The sequence below is a fragment of the Tupaia chinensis genome, unplaced genomic scaffold (assembly GCF_000334495.1).
Source record: "Tupaia chinensis unplaced genomic scaffold, TupChi_1.0 Scaffold143593_1, whole genome shotgun sequence".
NCBI classification, from domain to species: domain Eukaryota; kingdom Metazoa; phylum Chordata; class Mammalia; order Scandentia; family Tupaiidae; genus Tupaia; species Tupaia belangeri.
In genome coordinates, this window is record NW_006203439.1 from 157,282 (window position 1) to 171,831 (window position 14,550).

A 14,550-nucleotide genomic window follows, 5' to 3' on the forward strand; every position below is an offset into this window, starting at 1 on the left:
ATATTCCCATCGGGAAAAGGGATAATGGGATCTTTTTCCTATTTACTTTAAACCAAGTTCCAAAAAAAAGTAATTTGTTATGTAACTAATTTGTAAAAAATAAAACTGATTTTCTAAATTAAAAAAAAAAAAACAAACACCTCTTGGGGGGAAAAAAAAGCAATATGCTAGAGGGCATGTGTGCTGGCTGGAGAGAGAAAAAAAACGTTAAAAAGTACCCCCCATGGAAGACGGTCATGCTGTAATCCCTTCTTTTTAATCTCTCCTTCCTTTTGGAATTTTGGGCATGCACTCATGCACATGCACCACATGAGTTTCTCAAGTCACCAGGTCTGAGTCTTGAAACTGGCAGTTGACCTTGTGGGACCCAGCTGCCACTCCACTGGCTGGGGCCCCGCCCCCTTTTTCTGGACTTTGTGGGCCCGACCTGCCACTCCACTGGCTGGTCCTCGACCTCATTTTCATGATGGTTATTTTCTTTTGTTAAACAAAGCACTCCAGGGAAGCACAGACAAATAGGTTACATTGTTAAAGGAGGGTGAGAGGAGCCAAGAAAGTTGATTCAAGTTGTTCTTTTCTGTCCTAGAGCTATATGATTAGAAAGATAGGTTATATTAGTTATTACTGTAATACCTGAATGTGAATGCGGTTCTAAAGACTGGATTCTCCTCAGTCTGTGAGCAGTGAAGCTTCTTTCCTGAGATCTGAAGGGCTCACTGAGAGTGTAAAAATCCCTTGGTCTTTAGTTTCCATGTTTTAATCTTGTTATTTCATGAATTTCACCTACATATCTTTATTATTTTCATAGCTTTTATTAATTATTATTTTAGTTTTTGCTATAGGGCTCTCCAGAGAGAGAGACAGAAAGAAAGAGGGAATGTGAGAAATCACCCTTTTCCATTCTCCTCTTGGGATTTTGTGCATGCACTAGCACATGTCAGTGTGATATTCTTTTTTTTTTTCTCACCGCCCCTCCCACACCAGTGTGATTTTTCAAGCTGTAGGGTCTGGGACTCCTATACTGCAGTCAGTAATGTGGTCTAGCCATCTTAACCTCCATGCCACCTGCAGGTCCCTGTTTTATTATTATTTTTTTTAAAGTTAAGTCTGTCAAACCAGTTGTCTTGATAGCTAAACATGTTTGTATCTCAGCTGGAGTTAAGGGTAATTCAAAGTTGTTTCTTAAGAAAGTGTTTAAAGTTTCTTAAGAAATTTTGCAGAACCATTTTCCTTGATCAGAAATATTTGACCCTGGAGCATTCACAGGAGAATGTGGACCAGTCAGAGGGCTTTAGCCTTGCAGGCATCCACCATCTGCCTTTCTAAAGTTAACTGCATGGGTCAGCAGTCAAGGCACTGACCGACTGTAACCAGCTCGCGACGACTTTAATGCACGTTGTACTGTCAGACACTCAAGCTGAGACCACCTCACTTTTTCTGTCTTGAGAAGTGGGCTGTGACTGCATATGATTACATGCCTTCATGATGATGGCTTATTAATAACTTAGCTAAAAATTTCAAATCAGATATTTAAAAATGACCCAAATGCACAATGCAATATTGATGATTAAAACTTTTTATTTTTAAAAAGAATTATTTAACTTTATATAGTCATTCATTTATTTTTAATTTGATCAGAGAGAGAAAGAGAGAGAGAGAGAGAGAGAGAGAGAAAGCAAGTCACCAGGTCTGGGACTCGAACTGCAGTGGATCATGTGGGTGTCCAGCATCTTAACCATCACGCCACCTGCTTGTCCCCTGATTAAAGCTTTTTATTAAAATTATTTCCAGGCTTAAGAATTAAACGCTAATTACACACACACACACACACACACACACACACACACACACTCTGAGGTCTACATCTATTTATGTGTTGGGAGGCTTCAAACAAAAAAATTACTTTTTACATTATTTTCAAGCTTATCAGAGAAGCAGAGATTTATTCTGATTTGAGCGTCTTCATCAGAAATACTTATAAATTGTAGAGGAGTAACTTTGAAGATAATTTATACCTTTGTAAATATTTTCAGTTTTTGTTCCAAGAAAAACAAATGACCCATTCTGAGTTACTGGGTCAATTGGCAGTAACTCACCTGGCCCTTGATCTGCTTTTAAAACACTTTTCTGAGCTGCAGCTTGCTCTAAAGGTTAATGAATTCGTGGTCCCAAAGTACTCTGAGATCTCCACATAATGGTACTATGGAAGTATTACAGTTTCTCAAAGATATTTTAAAATTTTCTTTGTTCAAGGACACTGGAGTACTTTGGAAACAGCCATTAAGTAAACTTCTTAGCAACAGTAACATGTTACTATGTTAATACATAATGAGGAATAAAATGATCTTACACACACTATTAACATTAACATTTAAATACACAGCAGGACATAATAGTTTGATTCTCCTCACATACTAGGATAAGTCTATCAATAAAACATGTTTGTTCATTTCTTTAAAAAGTCAAAAGAGGTTATCAACCTGACAGTTATAAAAGACATGATAAATAAAAACAGAAATAGACTCTTACCTAAAAGCATTGTTGATAACAGAACTACTTGAAGCATGTTAAAGGCCATGATCCTGATTTAAAAAGAAAAGATATATTTATTTTAATTTAGCCTGAGTGAAGCTTCAGGGTATATCAGGTACTTTTCAGGAGTATAAAATTTGCTGCATACCTGGAAGTCTGTGAGCAGCAATGAACCTGACAGATGCCCTTGTATGAGGTAGCTTTTTATATACCTCCTGCCTTTTTACCCTTTGGACTTATTGAATTGACTTTTTATAGGTTGTTTTTATATGGCTCATTTATTTGCTCACTAATTTTACCATCAACATAGATAATGTAATGTAAAAAAAATAGATGAAAAACTGATTTTTCATACATTGCTGGTAGAAATGTAAAATAGTACACTTTAGGAAACAGTTTGGCAGTTTCTTAAAAATCTGAGTCTGTGAGACCAGGAGATGGCTGGTGCTTATGTCACTGGACTCCCACATGCCTGCTGTGGTTCAAGTCCCAGACCCAGTGACTTGAAACTCATGCTGGGCACGTGTGCATGTTAGTCCAAGATCCTAGGAGGAGAGAGGAAAAGAAGGGATAGCAGCGTAGCCATCACCCCTTGTGTGTGTGTGTGTGTGTGTGTGTGTGTGTGTGTGTGTAGGGGGGGTGATTTCTCATTTTCCTTCTTACTGTGTGTGTCTCTCTTGCTCTCTGGTGAGTGCATGCACCATAGGCAAAAACCTCTACAAGAAAAAAACAAAACAAAACAAAACTCTGAGCTTGGAATTATTGTCCATCCCAGTAATTACACTACTGGGCATGTATCTCAGAGAGATGAAAACTTATGTTCACATGAAAGCTTATAGAAGAATGTTCATAGCAGCCTTATTGGTAATAGGCAAAAACTAGAAATAAACTAGATTTCATTCAACAATTAAATGTTAAATAGTGTCACATTTATACCTCTGATCACTGTAGCTATTGATAATTATTATTATTATTATCAATAGATACAACAACTTGGATTGTCAAGGAAATTGAGTGAAAAAAAGCCAATCTCAAGTGTTTATATACCTGGGTGAGATTCCATTTATGTAATCTTGAAAATGAATAGATTAGTGGTGGCCAGGGATTAGAGATGGAGCAGGCAGGTATGTGTGGCTTATAAAAGGGTGATATGAAGGATCCTTATGCTGATGAAATTGTGCTGTATCTGTTTTTGTTTTTGTTTTTAATTCCTACTAGGTATTCACCAGAGAGAGAAGAAAGCACCTCCAATGGTCCATGGTCATGCTGCAATCCCATCTCCTCCATTTCTCTATCTTGTTGGGATTTGGGGCACAAGTGCATGTGCCTAGTGTGCTTTTTAAGCTGCTAGGAGTGGGATTCAAGCTGTGGTCAGCCATGTGGAATCCAGTTCCTTTGACCACTAGGCTATGGGACCAGCCCTGTTCTCATCTTGACTGTAGTGGTAAATATGCAAACACAAATGTGTTAAATTACACAGAACTAAATAAAAAATACTATACACGCATACACACACACAAGATCCTAGGAGGAGAGAGGAAAAGAAGGGATAGCAGCGTAGCCATCACCCCTTGTGTGTGTGTGTGTGTGTGTGTGTGTGTGTGTGTGTGTAGGGGGGGTGATTTCTCATTTTCCTTCTTACTGTGTGTGTCTCTCTTGCTCTCTGGTGAGTGCATGCACCATAGGCAAAAACCTCTACAAGAAAAAAACAAAACAAAACAAAACTCTGAGCTTGGAATTATTGTCCATCCCAGTAATTACACTACTGGGCATGTATCTCAGAGAGATGAAAACTTATGTTCACATGAAAGCTTATAGAAGAATGTTCATAGCAGCCTTATTGGTAATAGGCAAAAACTAGAAATAAACTAGATTTCATTCAACAATTAAATGTTAAATAGTGTCACATTTATACCTCTGATCACTGTAGCTATTGATAATTATTATTATTATTATCAATAGATACAACAACTTGGATTGTCAAGGAAATTGAGTGAAAAAAAGCCAATCTCAAGTGTTTATATACCTGGGTGAGATTCCATTTATGTAATCTTGAAAATGAATAGATTAGTGGTGGCCAGGGATTAGAGATGGAGCAGGCAGGTATGTGTGGCTTATAAAAGGGTGATATGAAGGATCCTTATGCTGATGAAATTGTGCTGTATCTGTTTTTGTTTTTGTTTTTAATTCCTACTAGGTATTCACCAGAGAGAGAAGAAAGCACCTCCAATGGTCCATGGTCATGCTGCAATCCCATCTCCTCCATTTCTCTATCTTGTTGGGATTTGGGGCACAAGTGCATGTGCCTAGTGTGCTTTTTAAGCTGCTAGGAGTGGGATTCAAGCTGTGGTCAGCCATGTGGAATCCAGTTCCTTTGACCACTAGGCTATGGGACCAGCCCTGTTCTCATCTTGACTGTAGTGGTAAATATGCAAACACAAATGTGTTAAATTACACAGAACTAAATAAAAAATACTATACACGCATACACACACACATACACACACACACACAAATGTAAAACTAGGGAAATCTGAATAAGACCAATAGGTTATATCAATGTTAATACCCTGGTTGTGGTATTGTTCCAAAATGTTACTATTGGATTAAACTTGGTAATGAACACACAGGATGTCTCTGAATTATTTCTTAAAAGTGTATGTGAATCTATATATCTCAAAATAAAATGTTTAATTTCAAACAAGAAATAAGGGCCAGATGGTGGTACAACACCATGCAATACTCTGTATGACTGACCTATGTAGAAAGGTTCCAGGTTTGTGTCTAGAGACCTTCCTGAACACTCTTGGTGTGCATGTGCTCACCATATAGGGCTGGTTGAAGCCGGGGTAGATCATGGCATGAGGATTATGTTGAGGGGTGCCACTCTCTCTTTCTTTCACTTTTGCTCATGGAAAAGAAAAAAAGCTTGCAAAAAACTCAATAAATGTTTAAATGCATTCTAAAAAAATATTTTTTCACAAATGTATGTAACAAAATCAAAATACTTCTGCTGGGGGCCAGCAGGTAGCACAGTGGTTAAGGTCTGGATACTCCCACATAGACAACTGTGGTTTGAGTCCTGGACCTGGTGGGTTACTTTCTCACTTTCTCTTTTTCTCTCTCCGATCAAATTTAAATGAAATGAATGAATAAGTAAAATTAAATAAATAAGTCTTTTAAAAAATGCTTTTGCAGGCAAAGCATTAATAGCACAAAGAAATGTGGTATTATCTGTTGAAGATATTTTGTAGTTTTATCAACTGTACTAGGGAGAAATGTCCACCTGTTGAAATATCCATTTTGTAAGCCAAATAATAATGTGATTGAATGTATAAAAGAAAATGAAATGAAAAAAAAACTGCTATTGCTATGGTTTGGATATGGTTTGTCTCCCAAAGACATATACCAGAAGCCCCCATGGTAATGGTGTGAAAGGTAGTGTGACCTTTGCAGGGTTTGGTCTAGTGGGTGTGTTTGCAGAATGGGGACAGTGCTTTCATGAATAGATTAGTGGCATCTGGTGAGACAGAGTGCATTCTCCCACTCATGGAAGTAGGCTAGTTCCTGTGAGAGTAGACTGTTATAAAATTAAGATGGCTACCAATGAGTCCCTTCTCTCTCTTATACATGCCCATTGACCCTTATGCTTCTCTCCTCCATATTGTGAGATTGCAGAGCCTGGCAAGAAGCTGGCCATAAACCTTTCAACTTTCTAGCCACCATAATCAAGAGTCAAATAAACCTTTTTATTTTTTCTTTTTTTTGGGGAGAGGTTTTTGCTATAGGGCACATGCACTCGTCAGACAGAGACAGAGAGACAGAAAGCGAGAAATCACCCCCCAGGGGGGATGGTCACGCTGCAATCCCTTCTCCTCCATTCTCTCGGGATCTTGGGCACGCAAGCACATGCGCCCGGCGTGAGTTTTAAGCCACCGGGTCTGGGACACGAACCGCGGTTGACTACATGGGAGTCCAGCGACATAGCCATTACGCTGACTGCTGGTTCCCAACCTTTATTCTTTTAAAACCATCCAGCCTCAGATATTTCTGTTTAGCAACACAATAACAGGCTAAAACAGCTACTTTCTTTTTCTAAACAATTGTCCATTTCAGATTAACAATAAACCAAATGCAATATCAAGCAATTTATTCTTAATGGCAAATTAGGTCTTTATTAGCCAGACTCATCAAGATGGAGGAATCTGTAACCAGTAAGTACAAAAATGTAAAAATGGTAGAAAACAACTTTCTTGATGCCTGTTACTGAATTGCAGGCCGTGTTTAGAAACATAACTCTACCTAGTTGGGAGTTATTCCTTCATTTACTAATGGATGAAAGACTCCGGAGGACAGAAATCTGGAAACAAGCTTAGCAATATCTTAGAAGCCTATCCCATACATCCATTTATACAAGATTTTGGAAGTCTAGTAACCATTGTCACAGTTCTGTAATTTCCTTTTTTTTTTTTTTTCACTTGTGAAGAGTTATAAATTTGTAGCTGTGTGATAGACCATGAGCATTTCAAAACGAAAATCAAGAAAAAAAAATACTATTTTTGTTATTAACTTAAAGTCATAGAACCAAAAGAGAAATTAATTCTTTATTTTAAATTTATCTTTCTTCAACTTCTGGACACTTTACGTCTAGAGGAGGAGTGGACAAGGGGTACTTCCTGTCTTAGTCATTAGTCAATTACTTTGAATAGGATGTTTCATTCAAGAATAAAATAATAACTGCTATTCTATGAATTTTAATTTAGGGATAGGGGCTAGAAAAATTCACTTCACCATGAGGCTGTTTGGAAAAACCCAGGAGAAGTGACCCAAAGAACTGATCAATGAATGGTTATTGAAACTAAGAAAGGAAATGAGAGTTGTTGACAGGCAAATAAGAGATATCCAAAGGGAGGGGAAAAAGTGAAATGATCCATGAAAGATGCGGCCAAGAAGGGTCAGAAGGATGTCTGTGTGGTTCTGGCCAGAGAGATGATCAGGTCAAGGAAGGCTGTGAGCAAGCTCTGTGCACCCAAAGTGCACATGAACTTGGTGCTCACGGGGATGAAGAACCAGCTCGCTGTCCTGTGAGTGGCTGGCTCCCTGCACAAGAGCACAGAAGTAATGAAGGCCATGCAGAGTCATGTTGAAGATCCCTGAAATTCAGGCCACCATTCAGGAGCTGTCCAAAGAGATGATGAAGGCTGAGATTATAGAAGAAATGGTAGAGGATACTTTTGAAAGCATGGATGATCAGGAAAAAATGAGGAAGAATCAGAAATGGAAATCGACAAAATTCTGTTTGAAATTATAGCAGGGGCCTTAGGCAAAGCACCTAGTAAAGTTACTGACGCCCTTTCAGAGCCTGTGCCTCCAGAGGCTATGGCTACCTCAGAAGATGAGGAAGAGAAAGAGGCCCTGGAGACTATGCAGTCCCACCTAGCTACACTCCACAGCTAGGGGCCGCCTAGCTGGGCCTTGGGTTCTACTCATGGCCCGCCCAATGGAGGTCCCCACACTCCTCTGAAGAGCTGCCACCTTAGTATCTCTTGGACTACTCCTCTGTCATGAGAGATTGCATTTTGGAAAAGGTTCTCTGCTAATATCTCTTCACTCTCTGATAAGGTCTTGGGATCTCAAAGGGATTGTTCTTACAAAGGTGGTGTAATTAAATGTATCATTTTCAGGCATATAAATAGAAGTATCTTACTCTAGGAAGGGCAAAGAAACCCATTTTCTCATGAAGCACTTCTGAGAATGGAGTTGATTGCCTGAATGTTGAGGACTCTACATTTTTGTTTGTTTGTTTGTTTGTTTGTAAAACACTACATAAATGGATTTTAATAAATTTCTGCTTTAACACTTGGGGAAAAAAAGAATAAAATAGTAACTCCTGTTCTATGAGTTTTAATTTAGTTAATTTTACCTAAATTAAATTACCTAAATTAAATTACCTAATTTAGGTTAAATTAAATTAAAATTTAGATAATTTTAAAATTACCTATTTAATCCTCATAGAAACTGTGTAAAGAAGATGCTATTATTATTTTACAGATGAACAAGCTTAGGCTCAGAGAGTTTTCCTCACTTGCCCAAGTGGCATTTAGAAATTACAGGGCACAGCTTTGTAGCAGCAGAGGGGCTACTTGCAGAGATGTCCTGAGCCAGGAAAGGAGACAAATCATGCGAGAATGGCCCCACTTGGGCCCAGCACTGGATGTGGCCCAGGCATCTCAGCTTAGGGAAGCTGAGATACAACCCAAGATCTTTCATGGGCCAGAAAATATTACCCTTCCTGGTGAATGAAGCCTGCCCTGCTCCCCTGAATCAGACTGGGTCACTCTCTGTTACATCTGCCAGCCTTTAGCAGTTAGGCCTTCTTTCTCTGCATTTTGGTTTTGTATGTGCATCTCGATATTTTTTAGTAGATTACCAGCTTCCTGAAAGCTATATCTTACTCTTATTTGTATGCCTTCAGTGTCTATGCAATGCTTGTCACATATAATCCTGAAAAAATATCACCAAACTGAATTGAACCAGTTGCTTTAAATTAAGTTGAACTTACCTTTCTACTTACAAAAGGAAAAGATATTGAACTAATTATGGTTATCTTACATATTAAATTATATGGAAAGCATTGCCACGTAATGTATTGCTGAACTTTCCTTCAGTTATGTTTTTATGTGTGCCTGCTATAAGTGTTTAGAAATTGTGTGAAAATCCTATAAATCTGCTATGTCCAGGTATAGTTAGTCATAATTTTGATGATCATTTTTTATGTTATATACCATGGATGTGATCACTATTTTTGTCTTTCTCATTATAATACTATTGTAATAAATTCTCAACAGATCTTCAAAAAATAAAAATTAAGTCAAACTGCATGAATTAAGTCATTATTTTCCTGCACTGGCCAATCAGTTTATAGTCTTACCCAAGTGGCTGCAGAAAACAAGTAAAATGAACCACTTTTGTCTTTATATATAGAGGTATGGCTTTTAAATAATTCTACCTAGAGCTTGTCTCTACCTATGATTTATAAAAGAAAAAACTTGGAATCCATAAAGATTGGTAATCTTGATTATAAAGACATAAACATGATATTGGAATATCTACCTATGAAAACCAGAAAGATTGAGTGGAATGAATTAATAAAGCTCTTCAATGAAGTTTGTTTACGAGTTTGATGCTTTATATGTGGAAATTATTATTTTAATGTGATATGGTAGACCTTGGTAAGCTTCCCTGGTCTCTTCCATGTCAATGAAATGTAAATATTAGAAGAAAAATATAAAATTAGATGTGCTAGTTTAAAAACTTTTTAAGAAGAAAAAATAAAAGAAATACTTATTCTATAGGGAGCAAGCTGAACTTAGTTTCTGCTGAATCATGCAGCTAATCAACCAGACCTAACACTGCAAAGCTTTGGAGAATGTAGACCTCATTTACGAAATTCTGATAAGAGGAGATGGAGGGTGTGGTGCAGCCTGACATGATTCCATGACTTCATCAGCATCGGTGAAGGGGAAAGGGTCAGACAACGTGTTGGAGAGGAGGAACTATTAGCCCTCATAAACATTGCACCAAGCTTCCCACTGCATTGACCTATTGAAGTTACCTTATTTTTATGAAGTTATTTAAGGTTCTCAAAGAGTTGCTATATGAAAACGTTTTTGCCTTTAAAAAAGATTTTAAATGATCATATCCTAATTGTACATAGAGTGGAGGTACAATGTGAATTTTTGGTATAAAAATACAGTGTGTGGTAATTAAATCAAGGTAATTAGCACGTTACTGAATTGCAGACCGTGTTTAGAAACATAAATCTACATATTTGGGAGTTATGCCTTCATTTACTAATGGATGAAAGACTCCAGAGGACAGAAATCTGGAAACAAGCATAGCAATATCTTAGAAGCCTATCCCATACATCCATTTATACAAGATTTTGGAAGTCTAGTAACCATTGTCACAGTTCTGTAATTTCCTTTTTTTTTTTTTTTCACTTGTGAAGAGTTATAAATTTGTAGCAAAAATCAATGAAAAAATACTTTTTTTGTTATTAACTTGAAGTCATAGAACCAAAAGAGAAATTAATTCTTGAAAATCAAGAAAAAAAAATACTATTTTTGTTATTAACTTAAAGTCATAGAACCAAAAGAGAAATTAATTCTTTATTTTAAATTTATCTTTCTTCAACTTCTGGACACTTTACGTCTAGAGGAGGAGTGGACAAGGGGTACTTCCTGTCTTAGTCATTAGTCAATTACTTTGAATAGGATGTTTCATTCAAGAATAAAATAATAACTGCTATTCTATGAATTTTAATTTAGGGATAGGGGCTAGAAAAATTCACTTCACCATGAGGCTGTTTGGAAAAACCCAGGAGAAGTGACCCAAAGAACTGATCAATGAATGGTTATTGAAACTAAGAAAGGAAATGAGATCTGTTGACAGGCAAATAAGAGATATCCAAAGGGAGGGGAAAAAGTGAAATGATCCATGAAAGATGCGGCCAAGAAGGGTCAGAAGGATGTCTGTGTGGTTCTGGCCAGAGAGATGATCAGGTCAAGGAAGGCTGTGAGCAAGCTCTGTGCACCCAAAGTGCACATGAACTTGGTGCTCACGGGGATGAAGAACCAGCTCGCTGTCCTGTGAGTGGCTGGCTCCCTGCACAAGAGCACAGAAGTAATGAAGGCCATGCAGAGTCATGTGAAGATGCCTGAAATCCAGGCCACCATGCAGGAGCTGTCCAAAGAGATGATGAAGGCTGATGAAGATCCCTGAAATTCAGGCCACCATTCAGGAGCTGTCCAAAGAGATGATGAAGGCTGAGATTATAGAAGAAATGGTAGAGGATACTTTTGAAAGCATGGATGATCAGGAAAAAATGAGGAAGAATCAGAAATGGAAATCGACAAAATTCTGTTTGAAATTATAGCAGGGGCCTTAGGCAAAGCACCTAGTAAAGTTACTGACGCCCTTTCAGAGCCTGTGCCTCCAGAGGCTATGGCTACCTCAGAAGATGAGGAAGAGAAAGAGGCCCTGGAGACTATGCAGTCCCACCTAGCTACACTCCACAGCTAGGGGCCGCCTAGCTGGGCCTTGGGTTCTACTCATGGCCCGCCCAATGGAGGTCCCCACACTCCTCTGAAGAGCTGCCACCTTAGTATCTCTTGGACTACTCCTCTGTCATGAGAGATTGCATTTTGGAAAAGGTTCTCTGCTAATATCTCTTCACTCTCTGATAAGGTCTTGGGATCTCAAAGGTATTGTTCTTACAAAGGTGGTGTAATTAAATGTATCATTTTCAGGCATATAAATAGAAGTATCTTACTCTAGGAAGGGCAAAGAAACCCATTTTCTCATGAAGCACTTCTGAGAATGGAGTTGATTGCCTGAATGTTGAGGACTCTACATTTTTGTTTGTTTGTTTGTTTGTTTGTAAAACATTACATAAATGGATTTTAATAAATTTCTGCTTTAACACTTGGGGAAAAAAAGAATAAAATAGTAACTCCTGTTCTATGAGTTTTAATTTAGTTAATTTTACCTAAATTAAATTACCTAAATTAAATTACCTAATTTAGGTTAAATTAAATTAAAATTTAGATAATTTTAAAATTACCTATTTAATCCTCATAGAAACTGTGTAAAGAAGATGCTATTATTATTTTACAGATGAACAAGCTTAGGCTCAGAGAGTTTTCCTCACTTGCCCAAGTGGCATTTAGAAATTACAGGGCACAGCTTTGTAGCAGCAGAGGGGCTACTTGCAGAGATGTCCTGAGCCAGGAAAGGAGACAAATCATGCGAGAATGGCCCCACTTGGGCCCAGCACTGGATGTGGCCCAGGCATCTCAGCTTAGGGAAGCTGAGATACAACCCAAGATCTTTCATGGGCCAGAAAATATTACCCTTCCTGGTGAATGAAGCCTGCCCTGCTCCCCTGAATCAGACTGGGTCACTCTCTGTTACATCTGCCAGCCTTTAGCAGTTAGGCCTTCTTTCTCTGCATTTTGGTTTTGTATGTGCATCTCGATATTTTTTAGTAGATTACCAGCTTCCTGAAAGCTATATCTTACTCTTATTTGTATGCCTTCAGTGTCTATGCAATGCTTGTCACATATAATCCTGAAAAAATATCACCAAACTGAATTGAACCAGTTGCTTTAAATTAAGTTGAACTTACCTTTCTACTTACAAAAGGAAAAGATATTGAACTAATTATGGTTATCTTACATATTAAATTATATGGAAAGCATTGCCACGTAATGTATTGCTGAACTTTCCTTCAGTTATGTTTTTATGTGTGCCTGCTATAAGTGTTTAGAAATTGTGTGAAAATCCTATAAATCTGCTATGTCCAGGTATAGTTAGTCATAATTTTGATGATCATTTTTTATGTTATATACCATGGATGTGATCACTATTTTTGTTTTTCTCATTATAATACTATTGTAATAAATTCTCAACAGATCTTCAAAAAATAAAAATTAAGTCAAACTGCATGAATTAAGTCATTATTTTCCTGCACTGGCCAATCAGTTTATAGTCTTACCCAAGTGGCTGCAGAAAACAAGTAAAATGAACCACTTTTGTCTTTATATATAGAGGTATGGCTTTTAAATAATTCTACCTAGAGCTTGTCTCTACCTATGATTTATAAAAGAAAAAACTTGGAATCCATAAAGATTGGTAATCTTGATTATAAAGACATAAACATGATATTGGAATATCTACCTATGAAAACCAGAAAGATTGAGTGGAATGAATTAATAAAGCTCTTCAATGAAGTTTGTTTACGAGTTTGATGCTTTATATGTGGAAATTATTATTTTAATGTGATATGGTAGACCTTGGTAAGCTTCCCTGGTCTCTTCCATGTCAATGAAATGTAAATATTAGAAGAAAAATATAAAATTAGATGTGCTAGTTTAAAAACTTTTTAAGAAGAAAAAATAAAAGAAATACTTATTCTATAGGGAGCAAGCTGAACTTAGTTTCTGCTGAATCATGCAGCTAATCAACCAGACCTAACACTGCAAAGCTTTGGAGAATGTAGACCTCATTTACGAAATTCTGATAAGAGGAGATGGAGGGTGTGGTGCAGCCTGACATGATTCCATGACTTCATCAGCATCGGTGAAGGGGAAAGGGTCAGACAACGTGTTGGAGAGGAGGAACTATTAGCCCTCATAAACATTGCACCAAGCTTCCCACTGCATTGACCTATTGAAGTTACCTTATTTTTATGAAGTTATTTAAGGTTCTCAAAGAGTTGCTATATGAAAACGTTTTTGCCTTTAAAAAAGATTTTAAATGATCATATCCTAATTGTACATAGAGTGGAGGTACAATGTGAATTTTTGGTATAAAAATACAGTGTGTGGTAATTAAATCAAGGTAATTAGCATATTCATCATCTCAACCATTTGTCATTGAGAACATTTAAAAAATCCTCTGTTTTAGTTAGTCTGAGCTATACAGTAAGTTAACTGTATCCTCGCTATGGTATTTTATAACATTAGGAATTGTTCCTTTTATCTATCTGTAATTTTGTTTCTGTTATTCAAAATCCCTCTTTCTCCCTCCCCGTCCTTCTCAGCTTCTAGTAGTCATTCTTCATCCCTCTACTTCCATGAGGTTTTTTCCAATTTACACCAGTGAGAGAGAATATTCTCTGCCTGGCTTGTTGTACCATTTAACATAATGTCCTCAAGGCTTGCTCATTTACCCACTTAACCTCAAATGACAGGAATTTGTCCTTTTTAGTGACTAGATAGTATTGCATTTTATACACACACACACGCACACCACATCACATCACATTTTCTTTATCCATTTGTCATTGATGGGCACTCAGATTGATTCCATATCTTGGCTACTATGAACAGTCCTGCAATAAACATTAGGGTGTATGTATCTTTATATATACTGATGAGAGCAAAATTTTACCATTGTAGCTGGTAAGGAGTCATTTTAAAATTGATTTGACTGCAAATGAAGGTTTGTTATAAG

At 37.3% G+C, this 14,550-nt stretch overlaps 2 pseudogenes; both read left to right on the forward strand.

Annotated features, from left to right (window-relative positions):
* The first annotated feature begins 7,324 nt into the window (after positions 1-7,324).
* Positions 7,325-7,989, forward strand: LOC102492119 (charged multivesicular body protein 3 pseudogene; annotated as a pseudogene).
* Positions 7,990-10,891: 2,902 nt separating this feature from the next.
* LOC102492531 (charged multivesicular body protein 3-like) lies at positions 10,892-11,616 on the forward strand (annotated as a pseudogene).
* Positions 11,617-14,550: the final 2,934 nt, after the last annotated feature.